We start from the raw sequence: 5,975 nt of genomic DNA on the forward strand, positions 1-5,975 counted from the left end.
ACTACTACAGGACCAGGAAACACTGCTCTAGACTACTACAGGACCAGGAGACACTGCTCTAGACTACTACAGGACCAGGAAACACTGCTCTAGACTACTACAGGATCAGGAAACACTGCTCTAGACTACTACAGGACCAGGACCAGGAGACACTGCTCTAGACTACTAGAGGACCAGGAGACACTGCTCTAGACTACTACAGGACCAGGAAACACTGCTCTAGACTACTACAGGACCAAGAGACACTGCTCTAGACTACTACAGGACCAGGAAACACTGCTCTAGACTACTACAGGACCAGGAGACACTGCTCTAGACTACTACAGGACCAGGAGACACTGCTCTAGACTACTACAGGACCAAGAAACACTGCTCTAGGACTACTACAGGACCAGGAAACACTGCTCTAGGACTACTACAGGACCAGGAAACACTGCTCTAGGACTACTACAGGACCTGGAGACACTGCTCTAGACTACTACAGGACCAGGAAACACTGCTCTAGACTACTACAGGACCAGGAGACACTGCTCCAGACTACTACAGGACCAGGAAACACTGCTCTAGGACTACTACAGGACCAGGAGACACTGCTCTAGGACTACTACAGGAGAAGGACCAGGAAACACTGCTCTAGACTACTACAGGACCAGGAGACACTGCTCTAGACTACTACAGGATCAGGAAACACTGCTCTAGACTACTACAGGACCAGGACCAGGAGACACTGCTCTAGACTACTAGAGGACCAGGAGACACTGCTCTAGACTACTACAGGACCAGGAAACACTGCTCTAGACTACTACAGGACCAGGAGACACTGCTCTAGACTACTTCAGGACCAGGACCAGGAGACACTACTCTAGACTACTACAGGACCAGGACAAGGAGACACTACTCTAGACTACTACAGGACCAGGACCAGGAGACACTGCTCTAGACTACTACAGGACCAGGACCAGGAGACACTGCTCTAGACTACTAGAGGACCAAGAAACACTGCTCTAGACTACTACAGGACCAGGAGACACTACTCTAGACTACTACAGGACCAGGACCAGGAGACACTAGTCTAGACTACTACAGGACCAATGAATCAGTTTGGTACCATGACTGCAATGGTTCAAGACCAGGATGACACAAAACAGGACACAGAAATGTCTATGGAACTGAACTGGCAGCTAGAAGGATCCCATGTACTGTACCATCTCCTGCCAATTTGCCCTTGAGCAAGGCAGTTAACCCCCTACAATTGCTCTCCACCCAGGGGTGCTGCACTGCAGGGAGGTTTGGGAAAAGCAGAAGACACATTTCAGTTCTTAACCAATGGACAATAAAGTATTTATTCTCTCCGTGATCTTGTCACAAGATGAGTCTTTGCACATCTCTACACTCACACCAATGTACAAGTATTCTGTGTGTTGTACTACACTGTAAGTCTTCCATGTGTTGTACTACACTGTAAGTCTTCCATGTGTTGTACTACACTAAGTCTTCTGTGTATTGTACTACACTGTAAGTCTTCCATGTGTTGTACTACACTGTAAGTCTTCCGTGTGTTGTACTACACTGTAAGTCTTCCATGTGTTGTACTACACTGTAAGTCTTCCATGTGTTGTACTACACTGTCTTCCGTGTATTGTACTACACTGTAAGTATTCTGTGTATTGTACTACACTGTAAGTCTTCTGTGTGTTGTACTACACTGTAAGTCTTCCACGTGTTGTACTACACTGTAAGTCTTCCATGTGTTGTACTACACTGTAAGTCTTCCATGTGTTGTACTACACTAAGTCTTCTGTGTATTGTACTACACTGTAAGTCTTCCATGTGTTGTACTACACTGTAAGTCTTCCGTGTGTTGTACTACACTGTAAGTCTTCCATGTGTTGTACTACACTGTAAGTCTTCCATGTGTTGTACTACACTGTCTTCCGTGTATTGTACTACACTGTAAGTATTCTGTGTATTGTACTACACTGTAAGTCTTCTGTGTGTTGTACTACACTGTAAGTGTTCTGTGTATTGTACTACACTGTAAGTCTTCCGTGTGTTGTACTACACTGTTTGTATGGCTACTATTGTATTGTGCTATGTAAACTATCCTGTACTTTAAAGAACAAATCACCTTTCAGTTTATTACCTTGCCAACTTAAATTGTTGGGCTCCCGAGTGGGGCAGCGGTCTAAGGCACTGCATCTCAGTGCTAGAGGCGTCACTACAGACCCTGGTTCGATTCCAGGCTTTATCACAACCGGCCATGATCGGGAGTCCGATAGGCTGGCGCACGATTGACCCAGTGTCGTCCGGGTTAGGGTTTGGCGCATTATAACATGCTTTACGTTGCCAACAAATGAGAGCCGAAATGAGACATTTGAGCTTGAGATGGGTTAAATGGAATATTGACTGAAATCTGGACACTGGCAGGCCTATAACATCTCACGTATAGACTAACGTGAAAACAACTATTTTTCTTGCCGTACAATGATACACCAAATGTTAATTTTGTCTCTGGAAAAGGAGTGGAGCGATGTGGTAAGATTGATATTTTTCAGCATCTCGAGCCAATATGGGTGTCTTGTTCAGTGACTGATCTTTTTAACATAACAGCTGTCACTATTTCAACCATGTAAAATATGACTCATTTAAGTCTTATCAGAAAACAATGGAATTGCTGTTTCACTGCTTTCAATCTGAAAATGTTTGAATATTTAGGCAGTTTAGAACGTTTTCTCCTGGTCGAGAGGCGCAACATGGAAAGAGAAAGCTTTTCAGATGATTGATCACTGACGACTTGCAGAGCCCCAACTGTTTAGCTAGATATATATATATATACAGTACCAGTCAAATTTGGACACATCTACTCATTCAAAGGTGTTTCTTTATTGTTACTATTTTCTACATTTTTGAATAATAGTGAAGACATCAAAACTATGAAATAACTTCTTATTGGTGTCCTGTAGTAGTGGTTTCTTTGCAGCAATTTGACCATGAAGGCCTGATTCACACAGTCTCCTCTGAACAGTTGATGTTGAGATGTGTCTGTGACTTGAACTCTGAGAAGCATTTATTTTGTGACTGCACCTGAAGAAACTTTCAAAGTACTTGAAATTATTCGTATTGACTGACCTTCATGTCTTAAAGTAATGATGGACTGTCGTTTCTCTTTGCTTATTTGAGATGTTCTTGCCATAATTTGGACTTGGTCTTTTACCAAATCTTCTGTATATACCATCCCTAACCATGTCACAACACAACTGATTGGCTCAAACGCATTAAGAAGGAAATAAATTCAACACCTGTTAATTAAATGCATTCCAGGTGACTACCTCATGAAGCTGGTTGAGAGAATGCCAAGAGTGTGCAAAGCTTTCATCAAGGCGAAGGTTTGCTACTTTGAAGAATCTAAAATCTAAAATACATTTTGATTTGTTTAGCACTTTTTTTGGTTCCTACATGATCCCATGTGTGTTATTTCATAGTTTTGATGTCTTTAATATTATTATAAAAATGGTTTAAAAAATAACCAAAACCCCTTGAATGAGTAGATGTGTCCAAACATGCTATTTTGTTATTAATACGTGTCAGTTTGCTAACAACGTAAAGAAATACATATTTGAGTTACAGTAATAAAGTCGCATACAAACAACATTTTCCCAGAAAGACCGATGCTCCACATTCCTGTTCAAGTGAGCCCAACAAGGTCCATACATGTCTTGTATGCTGCTGCATAAATGATGTAATGTGCCAGGGAGATATGTATACTGTAGTTAAGAAAGTAGTACTCAGTGTATGTTGTGTAGTAAGCTGTTAGAAGCCCATGTTCCTCACCTTAATCATTTGGTCCCTACCCCCCTCATAACTTACCCTACTGTTCTGACTTGGTGGTGCACATGTAGCCTATTACCTGTTTTAGAGAAATGTAATCATTGAATATTGTAAGAGCTTTCATTGTCTGCTTATATGCCCCCTTTATTTATCCTACGGTTCTGACTTGGTGTACAGGGAGAGTACTGTGAGAATGGCCCATGTTCTGAATTCTGTCGCTGTATATTTCAAAAGTGCTGAACAAATAGTTATATTGACTCCGTCCGTCCTAGCTCGCTCATTAATGTCTTAATTAAAATTACGGATTGATTCTAATCCGCTCGTCGTCCCCACATGCCATAGTTTGTACAGCTCAATTGTCAGTAGAAACCACATTTGTTTAAGCAACCCACCATATCAGCCATGTTTTTTTGAATAGGAAGTAAATGAGGCTGAATGAATTGTTTCGCTGCCAGACAAGGCTCAGCTGATAGCCAGGTGTAGTGGTGGTAAGGATTCACTCCATGGTGCTGAAAAGAAAGCTCTGTTGATAACCAGGTGTAGTGGTGGTAAGGATTCACTCCATGGTGCTGAAAAGAAAGCTCTGTTGATAACCAGGTGTAGTGGTGGTAAGGATTCACTCCATGGTGCTGAAAAGAAAGCTCTGTTGATAACCAGGTGTAGTGGTGGTAAGGATTCACTCCATGGTGCTGAACAGAAGGCTCTGCTGTTGGGAGAGTTTTATATAGGCGCTAACAGTTTGTGGTCACCGTTTTGTCACCGTTAAAGTCCAATTCATGTATTGTTTAGTGTTGTGTTGTGGCTTTGCTGGCATCAAAACACATGATTAAAAAATAAAATAAAAGAGTGTGACCCTCTCTAGTGTCAGGGACACATTCCCTCTCTAGTGTCAGGGACACATTCCCTCTCTAGTGTCAGGGACACATTCCCTCTCTAGTGTCAGGGACACATTCCCTCTCTAGTGTCAGGGACACATCCCCTCTCCAGTGTTAGGGACACATTCCCTCTCCAGTGTCAGGGACACATCCCCTCTCCAGTGTCAGGGACACATCCCCTCTCTCCGGTTCCCCTCTCTCCAGTGTCAGGGACACATTCCCTCTCCAGTGTCAGGGACACATTCCCTCTCCAGTGTCAGGGACACATTCCCTCTCCAGTGTCAGGGACACATCCCCTCTCCAGTGTCAGGGACACATCCCCTCTCCAGTGTCAGGGACACATTCCCTCTCCAGTGTCAGGGACACATCCCCTCTTTCCAGTGTCAGGGACACATCCCCTCTCCAGTGTCAGGGACACATCCCCTCTCCAGTGTCAGGGACACATCCCCTCTCCAGTGTCAGGGACACATTCCCTCTCTCCAGTGTCAGGGACACATTCCCTCTCCAGTGTCGGGGACACATCCCCCCTCTCCAGTGTCAGGGACACATTTCCTATCCAGTGTCAGGGACACATTCCCTCTCCAGTGTCAGGGACACATTCCCCCTCCAGTGTCAGGGACACATCCCTTCTCTCCAGTGTCAGGGACACATCCTCTCTCTCCAGTGTCAGGGACACATCTTCTCTCCAGTGTCAGGGACACATCCTCTCTCTCCAGTGTCAGGGACACATCCTCTCTCTCCAGTGTCAGGGACACATCTTCTCTCCAGTGTCAGGGACACATCCTCTCTCTCCAGTGTCAGGGACACATTCCCTCTCCAGTGTCAGGGACACATCCCCCCTCTCCAGTGTCAGGGACAGTTTCTCTCTCCAGTGTCAGGGACACATCCCCCCTCTCCAGTGTCAGGGACACATTTCCTCTCCAGTGTCAGGGACACATTCCCTCTCCAGTGTCAGGGACACATTTCCTCTCCAGTGTCAGGGACACATTCCCTCTCCAGTGTCAGGGACACATTCCCTCTCCAGTGTCAGGGACACATTCCCTCTCCAGTGTCAGGGACACATTCCCTCTCCAGTGTCAGGGACACATCCCCTCTCTCCAGTGTCAGGGACACATCCCCTCTCTCCGGTTCCCCTCTCTCCAGTGTCAGGGACACATCCTCTCTCCAGTGTCAGGGACACATCCCCTCTCTCCAGTGTCAGGGACACATCCCCTCTCTCCAGTGTCAGGGACACATCCCCTCTCTCCAGTGTCAGGGACACATCCCCTCTCT

This window comes from Oncorhynchus clarkii, chromosome 4 (assembly GCF_045791955.1).
Source record: "Oncorhynchus clarkii lewisi isolate Uvic-CL-2024 chromosome 4, UVic_Ocla_1.0, whole genome shotgun sequence".
NCBI lineage: Eukaryota > Metazoa > Chordata > Actinopteri > Salmoniformes > Salmonidae > Oncorhynchus > Oncorhynchus clarkii.